Here is a 25077-nt window from a genome sequence, read left to right on the forward strand (position 1 = left end):
TCATATGACACGGACTCTATATAATCTCACTTCAGTGCTGGACTCGCGCTCTTGGACCTTGCCAGCCAGGGGGGAGCCGTGTGGGAGCCTTCCATCCGCTTCGCCTAGAGTTACAGTAGGCCTCTTGGTTTCGGGACTCACTCTCTTATTTTGATTCGTTAGCCTTAATTCCAATTATATTGTATTATATTGTGTTATTCTGTATTCCGATATAGTATCCTTAGATCGTTGCCGCTGTATTTATTTTCCTTTTCCCTTTTTCCCTTTTCCTTTTGGGATAGCGGCCCTGCAGGCCGTCTATACCCCTGTCATGGGTGCAGGTAGATTTTAGCTTAACCCATGACACACCGGCACATAGCATAGGAGAACTGCATAACCCAAGTGTCGAGGGAAGAAGAAGGGGGAACTGTTACAATTAATTACCACCTCTAGATTGATAACTGTAGGCTTCTTGTCACACACTGCTGCCGTCAAGCAGAACAGCACAGATGTTTACAACCGTGACAGGGATTTCTGCATACAAGCAACCAGACGAGGCTGAGCACTCTCTCCCGTCTCTTTGCCATTCCTAGAAAGACCCAGAAGAGCTCAGTGTTCTCTTGCTGTTAGTTTACATAGTCGAAGCATTTCCAAAGGCACGCTGCTCTGTAGAAAAAGCTGCACTGTCCAGCAAGTTTGTCCAGGAAGAATGCAGCAGTATCAGTGCAGGTCATCCTGGGGGATCTGAATGCATCTGTGAAGAGAAGAGGGAAAGAAGAGGGAAGAGAGAAAAAAAACAGGCAATAGCACTGCTGTCCACAGGGGGCGGGGCTTGAGGCAGGGCCTGTGCCTGAGGGGGGCCTGGCACAGTTAGGGCCAGCTCAGGGCCCAGAGCAGAGGGGGAGCAGGCAGAGGCAGGGCCTTGGGGCCCAGATGGAGGAGGACCAGGCACGGCTGGGGCCACTGCAGGGCCCAGACTGGAGAGGGACCCGGCACAGCTGAGGCCACTGCAGGGCCCAGGTGAGAGGGGAACCCAGCACAGTCGGGGCTGCTTTGGGGTCCAGGTCGGAAGGGGGCCCGGCACAGCCTGGGCTTTGTGGCAGCGCTCAAACTCTCAAGTTCAGCCTTTAACCATAACCTCAAATGGTAACTGTAGTGGAAGGCAGTAGCAGATACAGCTGCTTTACTCTAATTTTCCTAAGAATGGTGAAGGACTCAAGCTAGTAAACAAAAGCATTATTTCTGAAAAAAAACCCCACAAATCGAAACAAAAAGTCCCAAAGACACTTTTCTGAAGAACAGGTTCACAAAATGTTCCTATAGAGCAGATCTCCAAGTAGAGACTCTTCCTCATAGACAGCCAGGTCTTACATGAGATTAGAGAGGGCAGGAACCAAGCTCTCCCCCTTTTTTGCACAAATGAAATGCTACCAGCTGTGCTCCACAGCAGAACATCTTTTAATGAAGATGAAAGCCTGTGAAATGAAAGAATCCTTTCTTCTTTCTTTCACATTTGTGTTTATGGACTGCAGTTCCAACCAGGTGGACTCGCAGGGTCTTGCAAGTGACACCTGGAAGCAGGTACAGAGTGGAGACACAGCACCCTCAGTGTCCAGGTGAGTAACAGCAGCCAAGGAGGTCTTTGGGCTCTGCAGGGTCCAAGTGTGGAGCATTACACACAGGAACAGCTGAGCATAAAGACAGTAGCAGAGCTGCAGAGCTAGCCATAGAAGAGAGGCACAGTGGCTCAGCTCATTTCCCACATTAACACAGGAAATAAGAGCCACGAGGGAAATGCAGATGCTTTCTGCTTTCCTCTTTTGTCTCGTGCCTTCTGCCCCCATCAGAGGGGAGGAATGAGCTGCACTTCCACAGAGACATTCCTCTCACAGCCACTCACACCTCAGGTGTGCAGGAGCGGGCTGGGGCTGCTGGTGGCAGCTGTGGAACCCTGCCATCTGTGGTGCCCCATCCTACCCTGGAGGTGGACATGTAGAGCTGAGGACCTTTGACACTGCACAGATGACTGCAAGCAGAGGTGTAGCAGAAGGAACACAAAGCATTTAATAACTTATCATACAAAGCAATGAGTAATGGAAATGACAGTATTTCCAACCAAATATCCCCCATCCTAACAGTCATGTCTGATTTCCAAAATCCCACCCAAACAATATCCCATCCCCCTCAAATGCCTTCTCACTATCCCACCCCTGAATTTCCTTCCCACAATTCCCACCCAGTAATTACCCACACTAATTACCAGCATGCAGGGCATGGGGAACAGCTGTTCCTCGTGTGCAGACACCTGAAGAAAAGAAGTGGCAGGGAACAGCCCCAGGCCACAACCCCATCAGCTGCTGGGGCAGCAGCATCCCTGTCAGTGGGGGATGTTGCTAGTGGTGGACAGGGACAGAGGGAGAAGGCACACCTTGGTGTAGCTTTGCATCTGCTCCTCTTCTGCTGATGTCCAGTCCTATCCTCTACAGCACTTTCCATTCTTCTGTCCTTCTTTCTTACCTGTATCCTTTCTTCAGTTCTGATTTCTTTCTCTCCTTTAGTTGTTTTACCTGTATCTGCTTCTCCCCTCTTCTGTTCATTTACTGCTCTGGTCAGCATCTAGTGTCTGCTCTGCAACTCTAGGTTGGACTTTGTTTTGGGATGGAGAAGGGTGTGCAGGGCATATATTTGTGCAAGAAAAGTCCTCTTGCTGTGTCCAACAGGTGATGAAAAGGAGCCCTTAGGAACCGGGACCAGAAAGGGAGCTTGTTTCTCCTAAGGCCACAGTGTAAGCTTGTGTAACTGGGAAGGATTCTGTTATACATCTCCTGGAAGTGCCTTTGAATGAATAATTTTGTGGACTTGTTTCCAATTGTTGCTCAGAGGAACTGAGGCTTTTATCCTTGTGTCTTTGCAGGAAGACAGAAGGGAAGGAGCCTCTCTGGTGAAATGCTCAGGTGCCATTTCTTTTCAGGGAGGTGTGTTTTCCTTGTTGTTTTTTGTCATCTGTTCTTTGCTGTGCTGTTCTTTTTTTTTTTTTTTTTTTTTGTCTTTTAGTTTTTCATTGTCTTTGCATTTTTTTTTTTAATTTTCATTTTCATTTTTGTGTGTGGGTTTATTTATTTATTTACTTAATTCTGTGTTATTTTCTAGAATCCTTTGAGGTTCATTTGTTGTTGCTGTGTTTTTCATCTATGCTTTGCTATTTTTCTTCTGATTTGCTGTATGAGAACTGTTGAGTTCTCAGCTGAGTGACTGGAAGGGGTGGAGCCTGGCTGCACCTCTCCTACAGAGCATTTCTGAGGGCTGACTGCCCCTGGGTGGGATTTTTTTCTGATGATTTCTCCTCTGTGCAGTTTGTTCTGTGCACTTCCAATCTCAGAGGTGGGTGAGCCATTCTTTCCTTGCCTTTCTAATATATTCCCATTGTGCCAGTATTTTTGTTGTTACAGGTGCTATGCATTTTCTTTTTTTCTTTTTTTTTTTTTTTTCGTTGTTTGTTTGTTTTTTAATCTTTGATACCTTGGTCTTTGGCTTGCTTTTTTTCTTTATTGGTCCTTGTATTGCTTTTATTTTTTTGTCTGGTTTTGTCTGGTTTTGTCTGGTTTTGTCTGGTTTTGTCTGGTTTTGTCTGGTTTTGTCTGGTTTTGTCTGGTTTTGTCTGGTTTTGTCTGGTTTTGGCTGGTTTTGGCTGGTTTTGGCTGGTTTTGGCTGGTTTTGGCTGGTTTTGGCTGGTTTTGGCTGGTTTTGGCTGGTTTTGGCTGGTTTTGGCTGGTTTTGGCTGGTTTTGGCTGGTTTTGTCTGGTTTTGTCTGGTTTTGTCTGGTTTTGTCTGGTTTTGTCTGGTTTTGTCTGGTTTTGTCTGGTTTTGTCTGGTTTTGTCTGGTTTTGTCTGGTTTTGTCTGGTTTTGTCTGGTTTTGTCTGGTTTTGTCTGGTTTTGTCTGGTTTTGTCTGGTTTTGTCTGGTTTTGTCTGGTTTTGTCTGGTTTTGTCTGGTTTTGTCTGGTTTTGTCTGGTTTTGTCTGGTTTTGTCTGGTTTTGTCTGGTTTTGTCTGGTTTTGTCTGGTTTTGTCTGGTTTTGTCTGGTTTTGGCTGGTTTTGGCTGGTTTTGGCTGGTTTTGGCTGGTTTTGGCTGGTTTTGGCTGGTTTTGGCTGGTTTTGGCTGGTTTTGGCTGGTTTTGGCTGGTTTTGGCTGGTTTTGGCTGGTTTTGGCTGGTTTTGGCTGGTTTTGGCTGGTTTTGGCTGGTTTTGGCTGGTTTTGGCTGGTTTTGGCTGGTTTTGGCTGGTTTTGGCTGGTTTTGGCTGGTTTTGGCTGGTTTTGGCTGGTTTTGGCTGGTTTTGGCTGGTTTTGGCTGGTTTTGGCTGGTTTTGGCTGGTTTTGGCTGGTTTTGGCTGGTTTTGGCTGGTTTTGGCTGGTTTTGGCTGGTTTTGGCTGGTTTTGGCTGGTTTTGGCTGGTTTTGGCTGGTTTTGGCTGGTTTTGGCTGGTTTTGGCTGGTTTTGGCTGGTTTTGGCTGGTTTTGGCTGGTTTTGGCTGGTTTTGGCTGGTTTTGGCTGGTTTTGGCTGGTTTTGGCTGGTTTTGGCTGGTTTTGGCTGGTTTTGGCTGGTTTTGGCTGGTTTTGGCTGGTTTTGGCTGGTTTTGGCTGGTTTTGGCTGGTTTTGGCTGGTTTTGGCTGGTTTTGGCTGGTTTTGGCTGGTTTTGGCTGGTTTTGGCTGGTTTTGGCTGGTTTTGGCTGGTTTTGGCTGGTTTTGGCTGGTTTTGGCTGGTTTTGGCTGGTTTTGGCTGGTTTTGGCTGGTTTTGGCTGGTTTTGGCTGGTTTTGGCTGGTTTTGGCTGGTTTTGGCTGGTTTTGGCTGGTTTTGGCTGGTTTTGGCTGGTTTTGGCTGGTTTTGGCTGGTTTTGGCTGGTTTTGGCTGGTTTTGGCTGGTTTTGGCTGGTTTTGGCTGGTTTTGGCTGGTTTTGGCTGGTTTTGGCTGGTTTTGGCTGGTTTTGGCTGGTTTTGGCTGGTTTTGGCTGGTTTTGGCTGGTTTTGGCTGGTTTTGGCTGGTTTTGGCTGGTTTTGGCTGGTTTTGGCTGGTTTTGGCTGGTTTTGGCTGGTTTTGGCTGGTTTTGGCTGGTTTTGGCTGGTTTTGGCTGGTTTTGGCTGGTTTTGGCTGGTTTTGGCTGGTTTTGGCTGGTTTTGGCTGGTTTTGGCTGGTTTTGGCTGGTTTTGGCTGGTTTTGGCTGGTTTTGGCTGGTTTTGGCTGGTTTTGGCTGGTTTTGGCTGGTTTTGGCTGGTTTTGGCTGGTTTTGGCTGGTTTTGGCTGGTTTTGGCTGGTTTTGGCTGGTTTTGGCTGGTTTTGGCTGGTTTTGGCTGGTTTTGGCTGGTTTTGGCTGGTTTTGGCTGGTTTTGGCTGGTTTTGGCTGGTTTTGGCTGGTTTTGGCTGGTTTTGGCTGGTTTTGGCTGGTTTTGGCTGGTTTTGGCTGGTTTTGGCTGGTTTTGGCTGGTTTTGGCTGGTTTTGGCTGGTTTTGGCTGGTTTTGGCTGGTTTTGGCTGGTTTTGGCTGGTTTTGGCTGGTTTTGGCTGGTTTTGGCTGGTTTTGGCTGGTTTTGGCTGGTTTTGGCTGGTTTTGGCTGGTTTTGGCTGGTTTTGGCTGGTTTTGGCTGGTTTTGGCTGGTTTTGGCTGGTTTTGGCTGGTTTTGGCTGGTTTTGGCTGGTTTTGGCTGGTTTTGGCTGGTTTTGGCTGGTTTTGGCTGGTTTTGGCTGGTTTTGGCTGGTTTTGGCTGGTTTTGGCTGGTTTTGGCTGGTTTTGGCTGGTTTTGGCTGGTTTTGGCTGGTTTTGGCTGGTTTTGGCTGGTTTTGGCTGGTTTTGGCTGGTTTTGGCTGGTTTTGGCTGGTTTTGGCTGGTTTTGGCTGGTTTTGGCTGGTTTTGGCTGGTTTTGGCTGGTTTTGGCTGGTTTTGGCTGGTTTTGGCTGGTTTTGGCTGGTTTTGGCTGTGTCATGTTAATTTGCAAGAGACTGTGAACACTCCTGGTTCAAAATGCAGTCTGCTTAATCAAATGGGTAAGAAATATATATGGGCTGCTGAGGCCAGGCTGGATTTGCATTTCTTTATCAACTGGGGTGTTGCTGCAGATGCCCTTATCTCTTGTTTTGTCTCTTTTGTGGTTGTTCAAGGATATTAGAACATGCTGTGTCAGTGTTTGTGGCCATCCTCCTTTTACTTCACTGTCTTGCAGGTCAGCTCGTGCTACAAGTCGATGGTATCACTGTATGAATCGAGGTCAGTTTAGGAGCAGCTGCTGATGGAAGGAAGCAAGTCCAGGCTAATAAATGGAAGCATCTCCTGGTAAGGTGTCAGAGGTGGCTGTAATGATGTCTGTCATTGTAAAAACCAGAGGGCAGGCTGATCCGAGTGCTTGCTGGCTGATGTTTAGGAGTATCTTGTTTTCCAGCTGTAATGACAGGAAAGCTAAATATGCTGAGCCATTACAGCTTGTGCTGAAGTTGTGAATGTGCCCCCAGATGTTTCCTTTAGTGGTAAATTATGTTCTGGCACTCTGGTAGTCCTATCTGTGGCATGATCTGGAGAACCGTGTCTGGGTGCAAGCCTTGTGTGCCTGTTTCCATGAACCTTGCTTTCCTTCTCTCTTCAGAGTAAGTGCAGGATGCTTCGTTGCTGTTGGTGGATTCATCCAGGAGGCTGTCAGAAGGCCAATTGCAGTATTCGTTACTCAGAGGGACAGGATGGGAATGGAATGTCGTTGCCACTAGTCAAAAGTAAGTTTCTTATGTCATGAATGATATAATTTTGATTATTCTGAGCAGTTGCAGTGTGGTAGAGGATGTCATGATACCATTTATTTGGGAGCGCAGGGAAGAGTTGTGAGAAGTGCAAAGGTAGTTTCTGTTTTGGCTGTGAAAATGGTGGAGTTTTTTTGGAAGGGCAATGTCTAGGCATCCTGTAAGCAGGCCCCCTCTGAGAGATTGGGCTTGGCTTGCTGCTTTGCTGTGCCTTCCTGCCTGCTCCCTGTGCTTGCTACATCTGATACCAGTGGTCATGGAACAGGCTCCCCGGGGCTGTGGGCCTGGCCCTGAGCTGCTGCAGCGTAAAGGCTGTTTGTGTTTGGGTGGCCCTTCCTGGAGCATCGGGTTGGACTTGATGATCCTCGTGGTTCCCTTACAACTTGGGATAATCTGTGGTTCTATGATCATGGTGGTTTGCCTTGGAATTACCAGATGATTTTTTTCCCCCAATTTTTTTTATGGCATTTGAACTCATAGTTTCAGTTCTTAATGTGGGAGAGGAGTTAAATAAGGGTAGGGTGAGGTGCTTCTTTTTTTTTATATTCTCTTAGGTGACTGTGTTTTCTGCCAATGCTGTGGTAGTGCTGTAGCCGGGGATGTTCCTAGTGCTCATGAAAAGGCTCTGCTGGCAGCACAGAATTTGACTGTTTGACTGCCTGCTGGATTAATTTCTGTAGATTGAACAAACCATCTCAAAAAGCATACAATCGGTTTATTTTTTGAAAGGCTGCCAGCTTTTGAGGTCGCTGAGAAGTCTTGGTTTATCAGTCACTAGCAGCTTGCTGAAGCTTGAAGTAGTTGAATCGTCCCGTACAGAGCTGTTAAGTAAAACCTTATAATTACTTTGGCGTTGGAGCTCTGAGCTAGGCTGTACCGCTGGTGTGTGTGCCTGTGCTGCAGATGGCATCCTTCCTCATCCTTCTCCTCCCAGCTGTGCTCCTCATTGGCAGAAGGTATCACCATCAGCTTTCTACCTCACACAGCAGTTGTTATCTGAGCAGAGCCTTGGTCGCTTCCCAGCTTCTCTGTGGCACCCCCCTAGGCTGTTAGTTCTCTCCTTTTCTGTTGGTGTTCTGTGCAGTCTTCAGTTTGCCCCTAGATGCCAGGCCACTTGAAAAGAGTTTTCAAATTATATCCATCCTGATTTCTTTGTGTTGTCTTTTTCTTTTTTTTTTTTTTTTTTAAACAAAAAAACAAACAAATGAAAAACAGAAAAAAATGAGGAACACTCTGGAATCTTCTGTATTAATCACCATTTCAGACTTGCCCAATATTCCTCGCAGGGCTGTTGTTCTCTAATGTGTTTAGTTCAAGATCAGTCCCTGTCCTTTGTCCTCCCGGCTTTTCTGTCCTGTACGGATTCAGCTGTGTTTCTCTTCAGCCTGCTTTCCTTCCAGTGCTGACAGTTGTGAGGAACTCGTAGTTGTGTCAAGGAGAATGAATGCTGCAGCACACATTCCTTCTTGATGTGTAGCAGGTGCTGGTGATAGCAGAGCCCCTGTTCTCTGTGAGCAACTTGTGCTTAGCCTGCATTCACTGAGCTCTGATCTGCTAAGCTTGTGAGAAGATGAAACAGAGCTTCCAGCTACTTCTCTGGGATTGTGGTTTGCACTGCTTTGACTTTAGTCCTGCTGGCCAGTGATGGACAAGGCAGAGGTGTTGGGATACTGAGAAAAGTGTTTGTGTTTGGAACTGTGGATTTTATTTTATTTCTTAGCAATCACTGGGGACCGCTGAAGTTTAGCAAAGGAGCCTTAGTGGTGTGGTTGCCTCAGGTGTACCTGATCTCATGATGGTATGTGGCCTTTTAGCAGAGTTCAGGCTCTGACCCCTCAAAACAGTGACTAGAACGAGCTGCAGGTGATAGCAAGGCTAATCCAGTAAGGTTTGGATGAAGCTGTCACAGAAGAGTTACCTGTCCTTATGAGCATGGCTGGTGTGTGGTGTATATTACTGAGACCTTGTGTTTGATGAAGTAGATGCCGCTAGGTCGGGACATTAAGGCTTTGGATGTGACAAGTTGGAATCCTATTCTGAGCCCAAATTCAGCAAACAGTTACTGCTAAACAGGGGCCTCAGGCATATGTTTTAAGTTTCTCTGTTTCCTGTAGAACTTAAACACGTGTGTATAGCTTTGCAGAGTTTATATGGCCCACGAGCCATGTTTTTCATAGGGAGAAAGGTGTGCTTGAGTATCTTGTGTTCTCTTTGGCAGGGACGTGGTAAAAACCAGTCCTGGATGTTTGGTGAGGGAGCAGCGCTGAGAGAGGCGAGCCAAGTGGTGGTAGAAGTCCTGAGTCACTGGGTTTCTGTGCCTCTGTGTGGAGCTTTGTGCTTAAGAAATATCCAGATTAGCTTTGGGTAAGCCTCTGAGCTTCTGGATGCTTCTCATAACCAGTTCAAACCTGTCAAAAGCTTGAGGATATTGTACTGCTGATACAATGAGTCTTTGTTATCGGCTGAAGAAGTAGGCATTGGAACGCAGAGCGTAAGTGCTAGCTGCAGTAGATGATAGTATAGCTTGAGAAAGGCTGCCCCTGGGAGCTCTGGTAGTTTAGATCTTAGTAGCATCTGGTATTCTAAAGCATGACTACTTCAGCTGATGTACTTCTCTTTGTATTGTTGGCTCTTCATAGTTGGTGGGTAATTTCAGCAACCAGCCCAGCAAAGACTACTGGTTGGCGGACAGGCTTCTGTACTTCTCCTTGGAAGGCAGGAGGATGCAGAGAGTAACATTTTGCTGAAGGCAGAGTGATTTTAGAAACCGCAGAAGGTCAACTTCAATAGGGATCATAGCGTCATAGAATTGCTCAGGTTGGATAAGACCACCTTTAGGTGGTCAAGTCCAACCGTAACCTAACCAAACTTACCCTAAACCCGGCAACCTGCTGCCCAATCACGTCCCTGAGCACCACATTCAAATGGTTCTTAAACACATTCAGGGACGGTGACTCAACCACCTGCTTGGTTCTTCCTTAGAGGAGAAAGCTGTCAGAGATGTCACTGCAGGAGCTGGTACGGAAACTGGACAGAGGTGTGTCCTTGGCTTTCGAGAAGTTCCAGGACCTAAGAATCCTCCTGGAGAAAGTGATTGTGGGGAAGCCAGAGACACTGCAAGTTCCATCACAGCTCCCACAAGAACTGTGGTGTTAAATCTCATAGAATCATAGAATTGCTCAGCTTGGAGAAGGCATTAAGGATCATCAAGTCCAACCACAACCTAACCAGACTAGCCTAACTCTAACAGCCCTCCACTCAGTTTTGTCACTGAGCACCGCATCAGAATGATTTTTACACACATTCAGGGATGGTGACTCAACCACCTCCCTGGGGAGCCTATTCCAGTGCTTAGCAAGCCCTTCTGTCAAGAAGTTTTTCCTGATATCCAACCTAAACTTCCCCTGGTGCAGCTCAAAGCCATTACTCCTCATCCTGTCACCAGTGAGAAGAGACCAGCCCCGCTCTTGCTGTAAGCACCTTTCAGGTATCTGGAGAGAGCAATAAGGTCTCCCCTCAGCCTCCTTTTTCCCAAGCTGAACAGCCCCAGTTCCTTCAGTCGCTCCCTGCAGAACATATTCTCCAATCCTTTCCCCAGCTTTGCTGCCCTTCTTTAAACCTGCTTCTGCACCTTGACGTCCTTTGTGAATTGGGGTGCCCAAAACTGAACACAGTACTTGAGGTGAGGCCTCGCCAGGGTCAAGTGCAGGGGCAGGATGACTTCCCTAGTCCTGCTCCCCACTCCATTCCTGACCCAAGCTACGGTGCCGTTGGCCTTCTTGGCCACCTGGGCGTGCTGCTGGCTCATATCCAGCTGACTGTCCATCAGTACACCAAGGTCCCTTTCCATCAGGCAGCTTTCCAGCCTCTCCTCCCCAAGCCTGCAGGGTTGCTTGGGTTTGTTGTGACCAAAATGCAGGACCCAGCACTTGTCCCTATTGAAACTCATCCAGTTTGTCCTGGCCCATTGATCCAGTCTATCCGGGTCCCTGTGTAGCACCTCTCTCCCATCTGGCAGCTCGACCATCCTTCTGAACTTGTTGTCTGCAAACTTACTGAGGGTGTGCTCCATCTCCTCGTCAAGATTGTTAATAAAGGTGTTGAATGGAAGCATCCCCAGTACTGAGCGCAGGGGGACATTGGAGTGACTGGCTGCCAACTGGATTTAACTCCATTGACTGCAACTCGTTGGCCCCGTTTTCCAGCCAGTGTTTCACCCAGTGCAGCATACGCCCATCTAAACTGTGGGCAGCCAGCTTCTCCATGAAGATGTTGTGGGGTACAGCGTCAGAGGCTTTACCACATTAACAGCCTTATCCTCATCTGCTAAGTGGGTCACCTTGTCATAGAATGGAATTACCATTCATAAACCCATGCTGACTGGACCTGATCCCCTGGTTGATCTTTAATTGGTCCACGATGGCTCCTGAGATGATCCATTCCATAACCTTTGCTGTCGCTGAGGTGAGACTGATAGGGCAGGGCCTGCTGGGTTCCTCGTCCCTACCTAGCAGCACAGGGGATTTTATTCCCAGGGAGTAACAAATCTTGCTATTAAAGACTGAGGCAAAGAAGGCATTAAGTAGCTCAGCCTTATCCTGATCCTTAGTCACCAAGTTGCTCTTGGTGTCCAATGAGGAATGGATTCTCCCTAGCCCTCCTCTTGCTGTTGTTGTATTAATAGAAATATCTATTGTTGTTTACCTTAGTGGCCAAGTTCGGTTCTAGCTGGGCTTTGGCTTTCCCAATGTTGTCCCTGCACAGCCTTGCTACATACCTGTTATCATCGTAAGTAGCTTGCCCACTCTTGCAGAGACCGTACATTTCCTTTTGCTCTTGAGTTCCAGTCAGAGGTTTCCGTTCAGCCAGTCCAGCCTCCTTGCCTGTTGTCTTCTATGTCTTGGGGATGGTCCGCTCCTGCTCCTTTTAAATTACTTGCTTAAAGTATTGCTAGCCTTCCTGGGTTCCCACGCCCTCCAAAGCTACCTCCCGAGGGACTCTCTCAGCCATGATCCTAGAAAGGTTAATGTTTGCCCTCTGGAAGTCCGAAGTACCAGTTCTGCTGACTCCCCTCTGTGGTTTATCGAGGACTGAGAAATCTGGCATCTCACCATCACTATATGCCAGACGGCCTCCAACCTTTCCATCTCTTACAAGACCTTTTCTGTTAACAAACAGCAGGAGTTTGCTTCCCCTTGTTGGCTCCTTCACCATCTGTGTCAGGAAGTTCTCTCCCACACACTCTAGGGACCTCCGGGACTGTTCCCTATCTGCTGCATTAGGAATCCAGCAGATGTATGGGACGTGGAAATCCCCCACAAGAACAAGGGGGAGAGACCTTGAGACCTCATCCAACCACCTATAAAGTGTCTTGTCCGCATCTTCATGCGGTTGGGTGGCCTGTAGCACACTCCTGTGGTAATGTCAGTTTTACTGGCCTTTGCTTTTATTTTGACCCATAAGCTCTCACCCCTATCATTGCCATCGCTGATTTCCATACATTCACATTCTTTCCTAACATAGAGGGCTACATCCCTGCCTTGCCTGCCTTGCTTGTCTCTTTTGAAAAGCTTTAGAAAAAGAAGTGGGAAGCTGAATTGATACTTGGGAAAATGAGAAATGTTTACAATAGTTTTTGCAGAAGAAGCCCTCAGTAGGCAGTCATTCTGTTCCACTTTTGGCTAGGCACCAGTTGCTTGTCTTCCAGAATGTCTGCATATGGATGAATCACAGCACGATCATGGGAATTTTTAAGCAAGGTAGAAAGGAGGACCCGGGCAACTTCAGGCTGGTGAGCCTCAGCTTTGTGCCTGGGAAAATCATGGAGCAGGTCCTCCTAGAAGTGATGTTAAGGCACACACAAGACAGAGACTCAAGAGAGCCAGCATAGTTTGACCAAGGGTAGATCTTGCCTGATCAATTTGGTGGCCTTGTATGATGGAGTGATGGCTTGTGTCGTTGGGGGAAGGGCGATGGATGTCATCTACCTGGACTTCTGCAGAGCCTTTGACATGGTCCCTCACCACATCCTTCTCTCTAGACTGGGGAGGTGTGGATTTTGTGACTGTTCAGTGGATTAGGAATTGGCTGGCTGGACACAGCCAAAGGATTGTGATCGATGGTTCTGTGTCAGGGTGGAGGCTGATCACAAGTGGTGTCCCTCAGAGTTTGGTCTTGGGACCGATGCTCTTCAGCATCAGTGACACAGATGATGGCATCGAGTGCGCCCTCAGCAGGTTTGCAGACGATACAAACTGAGCAGCGCAGTTGATACATTGGAGGGAAGGGAAGCCATCCAGAGGGACATGGGCAGGCTGGAGAGGTTATGGGTGTCCCATCCCTGGAGGCATTCATGGCCAAGCTACCCATGTTTGACTTCTTTGTTTATCAGTGGGGCAAGAGGAAAATCCTCTTTCTTATTCTTTTTTCTTTTTTTTTTCTTTTCTGTAAAACTGCAAAAGCACTCGGGGGAAGTTGGATGGCATCAAGGGCACGTGTTTTGGATTCTGCTTAGGTGGAGATAACTGTAAGGAAGGGAAAGAACACTTGTGGGGCAGGGGGGGGTGCTTAACAACCTACAGTGAAGTACAGAGCACTTTTCATGTAGTGTTCAATCACTGTTTTCTGAAAGGCAGTACAGTTCTGAGCTAAGCAACAATTAAGCCAGTGATTTTCAGCATCAGTTTCTGATGATAGTGGCTACCTGTGTTCAGAGGGCACACTTAATTCACTGTGCCTGTGGAAATTCTGATGAGCAATTAGCAAAAATACCCTTGTTGTTAGAGAGAAACAAGAACGCTGTCCTCCAAAAAGTAATCAGTGCCATTTCAGTAAGTGACACCTCTTCATTGTACAGGAGGAAAAAAAAAAAAAGCAACAAAACAAAGCCTACAGGTGAGCCTAGCATATTAGTAAAATCAGAACAAAATGTTAGGAAAGACAAGACTGTGCTTGAGTATTCCCAGTAATTAGCGCCTGAATTCCAGAATGGGTTTCTGAACCTTTCTTTCATCCTCCAGGTCCTATGAAGGACGGTGCCTTCATTGTAATCTCCATCAGAAATGCCTCCTTTCTCAGTGAAAATCCAGCCACTGGATTAAGGGCAAAAATGATGTGCGGAGTAGAAGTTGTTACTTTTTCTCTCTGAATACAGCCTGCTTCAACACACTTTAAATCAGAAAACCTTTAAAACCGATGCAAAGAGAAGCATGTTTGGTTGTTTTGTGTTGTTTTGTTTTAAATAGCTTTGAGCAGCCAGATCAAGTAGCTAAGAAGCCTCGTTCCAGCTTTTCTGTACTAAAGGAGTCACGGTGAGTGTTTTCTCTAACAGTTGTAGCGTTGGGACACACGCTTCTCTTTTTGTCATCGACTGAGTATTGTTCTCTCTCCTTATTAATATCTTGCAGTGTAGTACGTTTCACGTGTAATGAAAAGCTGGTGTCCAGAAGATCACTGGGGCCAGATCCCAATGTTGCTGCACTCATCAGTAACACGTGTCCAAGCCCTGATGTATCTGAAGCTGATCCGGAGGGAATGCGAGCCAGAATCAGCTGACGCAGTGCCAGCAAGCTTTCAGTCAAGGCCTTAAGGAAGGATGAAGATGCAGGCTGGGAACATCACCCGATTTGACCACGTGTAACTTGATGCTAGAAATACACCAAGTCCTTGCTCCCTGCATAGCAAGAGATTCCTCCATTCTCCTCCCAAGGCTGCCAAAGTAACTTCTGTGTGATGAGTGCTGAGATCAAACTTTGTGTCGCTCCTTGCAAGTTCTGTGGTAGCGAGATACTGTGTTACCCACTCACAGGTATCGTGCCTTTGGTAACAGGGCGTAACACAATGAATCCTGTACCAGCGCCGCTGTGATAGGCCAACAAGGGACCCTGATGCCAGGGTGAAGGCTGATGTTGCAGATGCCTTCCTGTCACTGGAATACATGGAGTTTACAGAGCCTTGGACGTGGGGCTGTGCTGCTTTATTTATCTTTGTTGTTTCCTTCTGGTTACAGGAAGCGTCTGTCCCTTCTGCCGCTGTGAAGTTGCTGCGGGGAATGAAACCATCTGCAGCTGTGGAAGGGCGGTCACTGCATGAGGAGGGGCTGCGCATTCAGACATATGGAGCTTGATGTGAGTGTTTGCCTAAAGATGTGTTCTCAAACTCAGTCCCCCAAACCAATGAAGGAGGCTACATGTGCTTTTACAGGCTAGGTTCATTGACTTTAAAATGATACTGGTGTTGATGACTAGGAGGGGGGCTGGGTGGTTGTACAGGGAAGACGATTGAATGCTGCCAGAGATCTGTGTTTATCAGCCAGGAAACAGTGGGCATTGGGCTCCCGTGAGCTGGGCTTGATACTGATGTACCGGGACTCTTCTCTCCTGGATATCTTCAGAGAACATTGTTCTAGCTGCTTGTAGTTTTCAAGCGCGGGGAAGGAAACGGTGGTGAAGAACTAAGAACCTTCCAGATAGTTTTGGATAGGGCGGTGGATGTAGCCTACCATGATTTCAGCAAGGCATTTGATAGTGTCCCCCATGACATCCTTATAACAAAGCTGAGGGAGTGTGGAATAGATGAGTGGACAGTGAGGTGGGTTGAGAACTGGCTGACTGTCAGCACACAGAGGGTCGTTGTTGGCAGTGCAGAGTCCGGTTGGAGACCTGTAACTAGCAGTGTCCTCCAGGGGTCGGTGCTGGGTCCGGTCTTGTTCAACATCTTCATCGATGACCTTGACGAGGGGACAGTGGCCGCCCTCAGCAAGTTTGCTGATGATACGAAGTTGGGAGGATTGGCTGACACGCCTGAAGGCTGTGCTGCCATTCAGCGAGACCTGGCCAGGCTGGAGAGCTGGGCAGTAAGAAACTGGATGAGGGTCAACAAAAGCAAGTGTAGAGTCTTGCACCTAGGGAGGAATAATTGCATACACTAGTACAGGTTGGGGGATGACCTGCTGGAGGGGAGCTCTGCAGAGAGGGACCTGGGTGTCCTAGTGGACAACAGGTTGGCCATGCCATCAGTGTACCCTCATGGCCAAAAAGGCCAATGGCATTCCATGGTGCATTAGAAAAAGCATGGCCAGCAGGTCAAGGGAGGTGATCCTCCCGCTCTACTTTGCCCTGGTAAGGCCTCATCTGGAGTACTGTGTCCAGTTGTGGGCTCCTCAGAACAAAAAGTACAGGAATCTCTTGGAAAGAGTCCAGCAGTTCTTTCTTTCTGAATGTTCTTTCTTTCATTCTTTCTTTCCAGAGCTCATCATTGGGGAGCATTTTTATCTGATTCAGACTCTTTGCTTTGCCGTGATATTGTATTCAGGTGATTTGCTTTACTCTTGCATTTCTAGACCTTGTTTTGCTTTGCTTTCTTTTCCCTGTTTGTTTGTTATTTCCCCCCTTAGCTTTTCTGTAGTGCCCCTTTTGCTTTGCCTTCCATGGTCTTTGTTTCATTTTTGTCGGTTCTTTGTCTTTCCTGTTCCTTTCTTTGCATTCTCCCTTACTGAGAGCATTCTTTTCCTTTTGAGACAACGTATTTTCTCTTTGTTTTGTGTTTCTCCTTTCCTTTTCACTCTTCCTTGCCTAGCTTTACCTTCCTTGTCCCTTCCTTCCTTGTCCCCTAGCCTGTGCCTTTCCTCTTACTTTCCCTTCACTTACCTGATGTTCTCTCACCCTCGATTGTTCTGTGTATTCGTTTCTGACTTCTTAAACTCCAGCCTCCTGTTTTGGCTTTCCTGCTCTGCTTGATGCATTTGCTGTCTTATTCTCATTACCCAGGTGGGTCCACGCCTCCTGAGCAAGGCTGCCTGTTCCCTTGTGGTGGTCTTGCAGCTTTTCCTCTGATGGCAGGCTAGATTGATGCCCGGTAGCTACCCTGACCTCCTCCTTGGCATGAGTGCAGGTGCTCTGCCTTCCTCCAGAGAGATGTTTTGTTCTAATTGTCATCCGCAGACCCATTTTGGGCTGCTGACCCTGATGTAGCATCTCTGGTGGGCTTAGCAGCGTGCCCTGTAGCTACCCTTTCCTCCTGCCAGGCATGGATGCTGAGCTTTTGGGGTCCTCCAGACTCAGTTGTCATCTCTGCATTCTTTTCATCTGTGCATTTCCGTGCTGCGTTTCCCCTTGGGTGCATTTCCCCTTGGGTGCGTTTTCCCTTGAGAGCTTTTCCCCTTGAGAGCTTTTCCCCTTGAGAGCTTTTCCGCTTGAGAGCTTTTCCCCTTGAGAGCTTTTCCCCTTGAGAGCTTTTCCCCTTGAGAGCTTTTCCCCTTGAGAGCTTTTCCCCTTTTGGTGCATTTCTACTTTAGTGCTTTTTCTTAGTGCTCTTTTTCTCCTTCATTTTTTTCCTTCATGTCTCTTGTTAGTGCTCTTCCGTGCTGCTCTTCCGTGCTGTTCTTCATTAGTAGTTTTCTTTAGTGGTTTTTTACTTATATTCTTTCCTCTGGTGGCTGGCTAGGTCTGTGCATGGTCGCTACCCTTACCTCCTTCTTGGCATGACTGCAGATGCAGTCTTTTCCTTTGCTTTTTTACGCTGTTGTTTCTGCTGTATGGCTTGATGATTGATTTCTTTGTTGCTTTTCCTTACTATTTATTCTAATTGTGACAAAACCAGGCAAAGTCTAGTGCGATACATAAAGGGATAGCTTTATTCAATTAAGCTAGGTGGTCAAGTGAGCAAAACAGAGCTGGGCGCCAGGGGGAGTCTACACTCCGCCAAGGTCACAATTTGAGCAAAGGATCAGTTCTGCATTTATACAACTCTTATCTCCTGAATGAATTCCAGTCATTCTAGCGGATGTGCAGGTTGTTGCGGGAGATGCGCTTTCTTTTCTCATGATGGTTGTGAGGGTGAAAGTCAGCGGTCTTTTCCATTATTCTTTGGTTATTTTCTAGCAGCTTGAGTATCCTGGCAATGTGTAGTTTGCAATGCCTGCAGCTACTTAGTTTCCATCGTTTGCAACACAATTTACATTTTACAACACTGTTTCCATTCCAGGACGTCTGAGAAAGCAACATTGAGTTTCGAATTGACTAACAAACTAAACCCTTACATACCACAGCTTGTTCTGTGTTACGATGAATTGTTGCATTTTCTTTCAGATTTGTTAATGTTGTTCTTCTTTGTTTGCAACCGAGTGCGTCCCTAGCCTGTGTGTTCTTACGTTCTGTCCTTTGCTTCATTATTATTTCCTCTAATGGCTGCTGAAATCAAGCAGACCCATTCTTGGCTATTGACCCTGATGTAGCATCTGTGGTGGAGGTAGCAGCATGCCCTGTAGCTACACTTTCCTCCTCCCAGGCATTTTCCATAGTGTTTTTGCTTAGGGTTTTTGCTTAGGGTTTTTGCTTAGGGTTTTTACTTAGGGTTTTTGCTTAGGGTTTTTTATAATGGTTTTCTTTGATTCCATGCGTGTGTCTGCTGCCACTCTGTGTCTGCTGCCAGTGTGTGCCTCCTGCCAGCATGTTGTTTCATTCTGTGTTTTAATAGTAATCCATTTACTCTAATGGCTACTGAAATCCATGCCTGGTAGCTACCCTTTCCTCCTCCTTGGCATTACTGCAGATGCTTTGCATTCCTCCCAAGAGATGTTTGGTTGTAAGTGTCATCCACAGACCCAATCTGGGTTGGTCTCCCTGATGTTGCATTTCTGTTTGAGTTAGCAGCATGCCCTGTAGCTACCCATTCCTCCTCCCAGGCACGGATGCTGTGCTTTTGGGGTCCTAGAGACTGTTGTCATCGCTGAATTCTTTTCCTATATCATTTTTGATATTAAATTTCCCTAGTGCTTTTCCTTCGTACTATTCCTTATGGAATTTGCTTATGGTTTTGCTTATGGTTTTTGCTTATGGTTTTTTGCTTAGGGTTTTTGCATATGGTTTCTGCTAAGGGTTTTTGCTTAGGGTTTTTGCTTAGCGTTTGTATTTAGGTTTTCTATTTAGGGGTTTTATTTTGGGTTTTTATTTAGAGTTTTTTCTTAGGGATTTTGCTTAGGGTTTTTGCTTAGGGTTTTAGCTTATTGTTTTTGCTTAGTGATTTTTCCTTAGTCATTTTTATGTCGTCTTTCTTTGATTCCATGCATGTGTGTCTCCTGCCAGTGTGTGTCTCCTGCCAGTGTGTGTCTCCTGCCAGTGTGTGTCTCCTGCCAGTGTGTGTCTCCTGCCAGTGTGTGTCTCCTGCCAGTGTGTGTCTCCTGCCAGTGTGTGTCTCCTGCCAGTGTGTGTCTCCTGCCAGTGTGTGTCTCCTGCCAGTGTGTGTCTGCTGCCAGTCTGTGTATGCTGCCAGTGCGTGTCTGCTGCCGTGTGACTGTGTGTGTTGCCAGCATGTTGTTTCATTCTGTGTTTTAATAGTAATCCATTTACTCTAATGGCTACTGAAATCCATGCCTGGTAGCTACCCTTTCCTCCTCCTTGGCATTACTGCAGATGCTTTGCATTCCTCCCGAGAGATGTTTTGTTGTAATTGTCATCCACAGACCCAATCTGGGCTGGGCACCGTGATGTTGCATTTCTGTTTGAGTTAGCAGCATGCCCTGTAGCTACCCATTCCTCCTCCCAGGCATGGATGCTGTGCTTTTGGGGTCCTAGAGACTGTTGTCATCGCTGCATTCTTTTCCTCTGTGGTTTTTGATACTACATTTCCCTAGTGCTTTTCTTTCCTACTACTTACGCTTTTTGCTTATGGTTTTTTCTTATGCTTTTATGGATTTTTCTTATGGGTTTTGCTTAGGTTTTTTGCTTAGTGTTTTTCCTTAGTCATTTTTTATATTGGTTTTCTTTGATTCCATGCGTGTGTGTGTCTCCTGCCAGTGTGTGTGTGTCTCCTGCCAGTGTGTGTGTGTCTCCTGCCGGTGTGTGTGTGTCTCCTGCCGGTGTGTGTGTGTCTCCTGCCGGTGTGTGTGTGTCTCCTGCCGGTGTGTGTGTGTCTCCTGCCGGTGTGTGTGTGTCTCCTGCCGGTGTGTGTGTGTCTCCTGCCGGTGTGTGTGTGTCTCCTGCCGGTGTGTGTGTGTCTCCTGCCGGTGTGTGTGTGTCTCCTGCCGGTGTGTGTGTGTCTCCTGCCGGTGTGTGTGTGTCTCCTGCCGGTGTGTGTGTGTCTCCTGCCGGTGTGTGTGTGTCTCCTGCCGGTGTGTGTGTGTCTCCTGCCATTGTGTTTTTTCATTCTGTGTTTTAATAGTAATCCATTTACTCTAATGGCTACTGAAATCCATGCCTGGTAGCTACCCTTTCCTCCTCCTTGGCATTACTGCAGAGGCTTTGCATTCCTCCCAAGAGATGTTTGGTTGTAATTGTCATCCACAGACCCAATCTGGGCTGGTCAACATGATGTTGCATTTCTGTTTGAGTTAGCAGCATGCCCTGTAGCTACCCATTCCTCCTCCCAGGCATGGATGCTGTGCTTTTGGGGTCATAGAGACTCTGTTGTCATCGCTGAATTCTTTTCCTATATCATTTCTGATACTACACTTCGCTAGTGCTTTTCCTTTCTTCTTTTCCTTCTTGTCTTTAATTAGTGTCTCTGCTTAGTGTCTCTGCTTAGTGTCTCTGCTTAGTGTCTCTGCTTAGTGTCTCTGCTTAGTGTCTCTGCTTAGTGTCTCTGCTTAGTGTCTCTGCTTAGTGTCTCTGCTTAGTGTCTCTGCTTAGTGTCTCTGCTTAGTGTCTCTGCTTAGTGTCTCTGCTTAGTGTCTCTGCTTAGTGTCTCTGCTTAGTGTCTCTGCTTAGTGTCTCTGCTTAGTGTCTCTGCTTAGTGTCTCTGCTTAGTGTCTCTGCTTAGTGTCTCTGCTTAGTGTCTCTGCTTAGTGTCTCTGCTTAGTGTCTCTGCTTAGTGTCTCTGCTTAGTGTCTCTGCTTAGTGTCTCTGCTTAGTGTCTCTGCTTAGTGTCTCTGCTTAGTGTCTCTGCTTAGTGTCTCTGCTTAGTGTCTCTGCTTAGTGTCTCTGCTTAGTGTCTCTGCTTAGTGTCTCTGCTTAGTGTCTCTGCTTAGTGTCTCTGCTTAGTGTCTCTGCTTAGTGTCTCTGCTTAGTGTCTCTGCTTAGTGTCTCTGCTTAGTGTCTCTGCTTAGTGTCTCTGCTTAGTGTCTCTGCTTAGTGTCTCTGCTTAGTGTCTCTGCTTAGTGTCTCTGCTTAGTGTCTCTGCTTAGTGTCTCTGCTTAGTGTCTCTGCTTAGTGTCTCTGCTTAGTGTCTCTGCTTAGTGTCTCTGCTTAGTGTCTCTGCTTAGTGTCTCTGCTTAGTGTCTCTGCTTAGTGTCTCTGCTTAGTCTTTTTTCAACTCTTTTTGCTTAGGGATTTTCATTAGGGTTTTTTTTTTTTTCATTAGAATTTTTCATTAGGGTTTTCATTAGGGTTTTCATTAGGGTTTTCATTAGGGTTTTCATTAGGGTTTTCATTAGGGTTTTCATTAGGGTTTTCATTAGGGTTTTCATTAGGGTTTTCATTAGGGTTTTTCTTTAGGGTTTTCATTACGGTTTTTCTTTAGGGTTTTCATTAGGGTTTTTCTTTAGGGTTTTTAATGAGGGTTTTTCTTTAGGGTTTTTAATGAGGGTTTATCATGAGGGTTTTTCTTTAGGGTTTTTAATGAGGGTTTATCATGAGGGTTTTTCTTTAGGGTTTTTAATGAGGGTTTATCATGAGGGTTTTTCTTTAGGGTTTTTAATGAGGGTTTATCATGAGGGTTTTTCTTTAGGGTTTTCATGAGGGTTTTCATGAGGGTTTTTCTTTAGGGTTTTCATGAGGGTTTTCATGATGGTTTTTCTTTAGGCTTTTTTTTTAGGGTTTTCATGAAGGTTTTTCTTTAGGGTTTTTAATGAGGGTTTTTCTTTAGGGTATTCATGAGGGTTTATCATGAGGGTTTTTCTTTAGGGTTTTTAATGAGGGTTTATCATGAGGGTTTTTAGGGTTTTTAATGAGGGTTTATCATGAGGGTTTTTCTTTAGGGTTTTAATGAGGGTTTATCATGAGGGTTTTTCTTTAGGGTTTTTCTTTAGAGTTTTTAATGAGGGTTTTCATGAGGGTTTTTAATGAGGGTTTATCATGAGGGTTTTTGATATTGATTCACTGCGTGTGTCCTATGCCTGTGTGTGTGTCCTATGCCTGTGTGTGTGTCCTATGCCTGTGTGTGTGTCCTATGCCTGTGTGTGTGTCCTATGCCTGTGTGTGTGTCCTATGCCTGTGTGTGTGTCCTATGCCTGTGTGTGTGTCCTATGCCTGTGTGTGTGTCCTATGCCTGTGTGTGTGTCCTATGCCTGTGTGTGTGTCCTATGCCTGTGTGTGTGCCTCCTGCCTGTGTGTGTGCCTCCTGCCTGTGTGTGTGTCCTATGCCTGTGTGTGTGCCTCCTGCCTGTGTGTGTGCCTCCTGCCTGTGTGTGTGCCTCCTGCCTGTGTGTGTGCCTCCTGCCTGTGTGTGTGTCTCCTGCCTGTGTGTGTGTCTCCTGCCTGTGTGTGTGTCTCCTGCCTGTCTGTTTTTTTCTTTCTGTCTTTTAATAAATCTTTATATAAATCTTTAAATAATGGTTTTCCTTATGGTTTTTCCTTATGGGTTTTGCTAGTGGTTTTTGCTAGTGGTTTTTGCTAGTGGTTTTTGCTAGTGGTTTTTGCTAGTGGTTTTTGCTAGTGGTTTTTGCTAGTGGTTTTTGCTAGTGGTTTTTGCTAGTGGTTTTTGCTAGTGGTTTTTGCTAGTGGTTTTTGCTAGTGGTTTTTGCTAGTGGTTTTGCTTAGTGGTTTTGCTTAGTGGATTTCCTTTGTGGTTTTCCTCCTGTGTGTCTCCTGCCCATGTGCCTCGAGTGCCAGTTTGTGGTTTTTTTCTTTCTTTTTTTCATTTCTCTTAATCTCTGAATTTTATCTCGTAACGCTTAGCCTAATTTATAGCCTGCTGTTCTTTTCCCTGAGTCAAAGGGTTAACCCTTGTCCCTAAAAATGTATAGCCATTAGGCCTTTGAGCGCAGCAGAGATAGCCTTATCCCTAATCAAAAATGGGCCGCCCTTAGTCCTATATACTAAGCTTTGCCCTCAACCATTGCCCCGAATATGAATTCTGAACTCTACTTCGATATGCTAACCGTTAGTTTAGATCAAAAGAGAAGCCCTACATCCTAACCTAATTTGTTAACTCTTTACCCTAAACACTCGCCTCTAACAGTAACCTTTAACCTCATCCTAAAGCATTTACCTTATCCCTTAACACTCATGGGTCATGACAACTTTAACACTGGTAAATCAAATCTGTCACGTTACCACTTTAAACCTTCTCTAAAACAGTAATCTTAAACCCTAATGGAAAAGGGCAACCCTCGACTATGAGCAGTAACACTAAATAGTAGCACTTAACCATAATCCAGATGGCTTGAAGCCAAGCTGCTCTGCTGCCAGGCCTGCTCTCAGACACACAGATGAGGTGCCTGTAAGCAGGTGCCAGCTGTCCTTGTGGGTGGCCCGTCATCGTCATGGCAACTGAATGTGACAGCACAGAGGTTCCAGGAGCGCAGGTGATGGCACCTGTGACATCACAGAGGATGCTCTGGTGGGCCTGGAGCCACAGCCTGCTGCCTTGTTTGGCCTTGCCCCCCGTCAAGCAAAATCCTGCTGTCCTGCACTTGGTCCCACTGGGCAGAAGCTCTTGGGACGTAGGAAGTTTCAGGGGAGGGGATAGAAGCCCGCAGGCATTATTTTCTTCCTTCCAAAGAGTTTTCTTTCTTCTTTCCAGTTGGTTTTTCTTTCTTTTCCTGTTGCTATTTCATATTGGTTCTTTCTTTTATGCTTACTTCTCCGTTGCTTTGCACTGCTTTGTGGTTTTTTCACTTCTTTTCAGACAAAGCTCCGGGGGCTGCGAGGGCAATGTCATCACTTGGGGGGGGTGCTGTATCCCTCACATATACCATTCTTACAGTCAAGACAAACTGTTTTTTCAATGGCAGTGCACTTACAGAACGTATTTCTAATCTTGTTCCTGCTGAGATGGTGGTAAATGAACCCAAGCCTGCCTGACAGCTCTGCGTTGCTCAGAGTAAAGCTGCCCAAGCAAACAAAATGCTGTCAGGTGTACAAGCTGAGAAACACACTTCATTCCTGCACTGCACAGCTGTGAGAAGAAGAGCCTCCACACTGTTTGGCCTCTCCAAGGAATTCACACAGCTCCAAGTACCACCTCTTATACACAGAGTGGTATCGCTTAGTGCTCTTGCTTAGTGCTCTTGCTTAGTGTTTTTCCCCGGTGTAAAGAAGCACTCACAGTCAGACATTTCAGGTCAGGCAAGGATCTTAGTGCTAGCAGCAAAGTTTATTGGTTATTGCAATAATGGAGCACACCCCCTGTTGGCAAGGGAGAAATTGCTCTCCGCTCAGCACAGTCCCTTCCCGTTCTGTACCTTAAACCCGACGCAGGTAATGCTCTCCTGGCGCTCGCTCATTGCTTGAGCGTCTCAGGCTCCCAGTCTCCCTGACGCTGCTGCCGTGATACATTCCATATAAGGCAGTTACCATCCTGTTGTTTTCTTTGTCGGGACCCTCTCATGGAGATGGGGAGCAGTATTTCCACCATTGAGCACGTTTGCTCTGTCCTGTCCTAGGCTCTCCCTCCTCCCTGCATACTTGTCTTATCTCGGTAACGCAACTCTACCTATGTCAGAACTCCCCAAACTAGTGGAAGAAAAACGACTCCCATAACTTACCCAACACCTCACTTACACAATGTGTGGAGGATGCTGCCTTCAACAAGGAGGGTTAGAAGTTCAGTCAAGGCCAAAACTACGTACAGAAAATGCTGGCAGCACTACCTACAGAAAGTGTTGTTTTCACTACATACAGAAAACGTTGCCTACGCTGCAAAACCACAGTCTGCCTCCCACACTGTCCTGCTATTGAATACATTTTCAGCGCAAGCAGTCTGTGTCTTGACTTACTGTAATTGCTTACAGGTTTCTTGTACGCCTGGTTGCATTTAGAGGTCTGCTGGTGCCCAGGCATTGCCTTGATGTGTGGGTTCCCCAGAACAGCAATGTGCAGGAATGCAATAACATACAGAAGCATTTACAATAAAATCGTCTGGTAAGAAGTGGTGTGGTCTTTCTAAGAGTGAGAGATTCTCAGAGTGCTGCTGAGTGGCAGGCAGAGCTGGACTGGAGCAGCACAGACATAGCTATGCCTCATCTTTCCCTCACTAACATTAGGACCGTGCTGCTGAACGTCATCCTTGTGTTCCCGTGCACCCTGCTGCATGTAGTGCCGGTTCCTGGGAGGAGCAGACCTGGCAAGTGGTGTTCTGGCACATCTTGGGCTTCAGACACCACGTACTAAGCAAACTCTCCAAAATGGGATGTGCTTGCCACAGCAGTATGCAAGCTGGTAAG

The 25077-nt window shown here is 46.6% G+C and overlaps 1 long non-coding RNA gene across 1 annotated transcript; it reads left to right on the plus strand.

Annotated features, from left to right (window-relative positions):
- Positions 1–2255: 2255 nt before the first annotated feature.
- On the plus strand, positions 2256–16071 carry LOC140248839 (uncharacterized). Its single transcript, XR_011902895.1, has 9 exons — positions 2256–2355; positions 2700–2764; positions 2894–2954; positions 6194–6303; positions 6611–6734; positions 14003–14068; positions 14165–14565; positions 14767–14884; positions 16005–16071. It is a non-coding gene; the product is annotated as an uncharacterized lncRNA (long non-coding RNA).
- Positions 16072–25077: the final 9006 nt, after the last annotated feature.

Source organism: Excalfactoria chinensis, chromosome 2 (assembly GCF_039878825.1).
Source record: "Excalfactoria chinensis isolate bCotChi1 chromosome 2, bCotChi1.hap2, whole genome shotgun sequence".
Classification (NCBI taxonomy): domain Eukaryota; kingdom Metazoa; phylum Chordata; class Aves; order Galliformes; family Phasianidae; genus Excalfactoria; species Excalfactoria chinensis.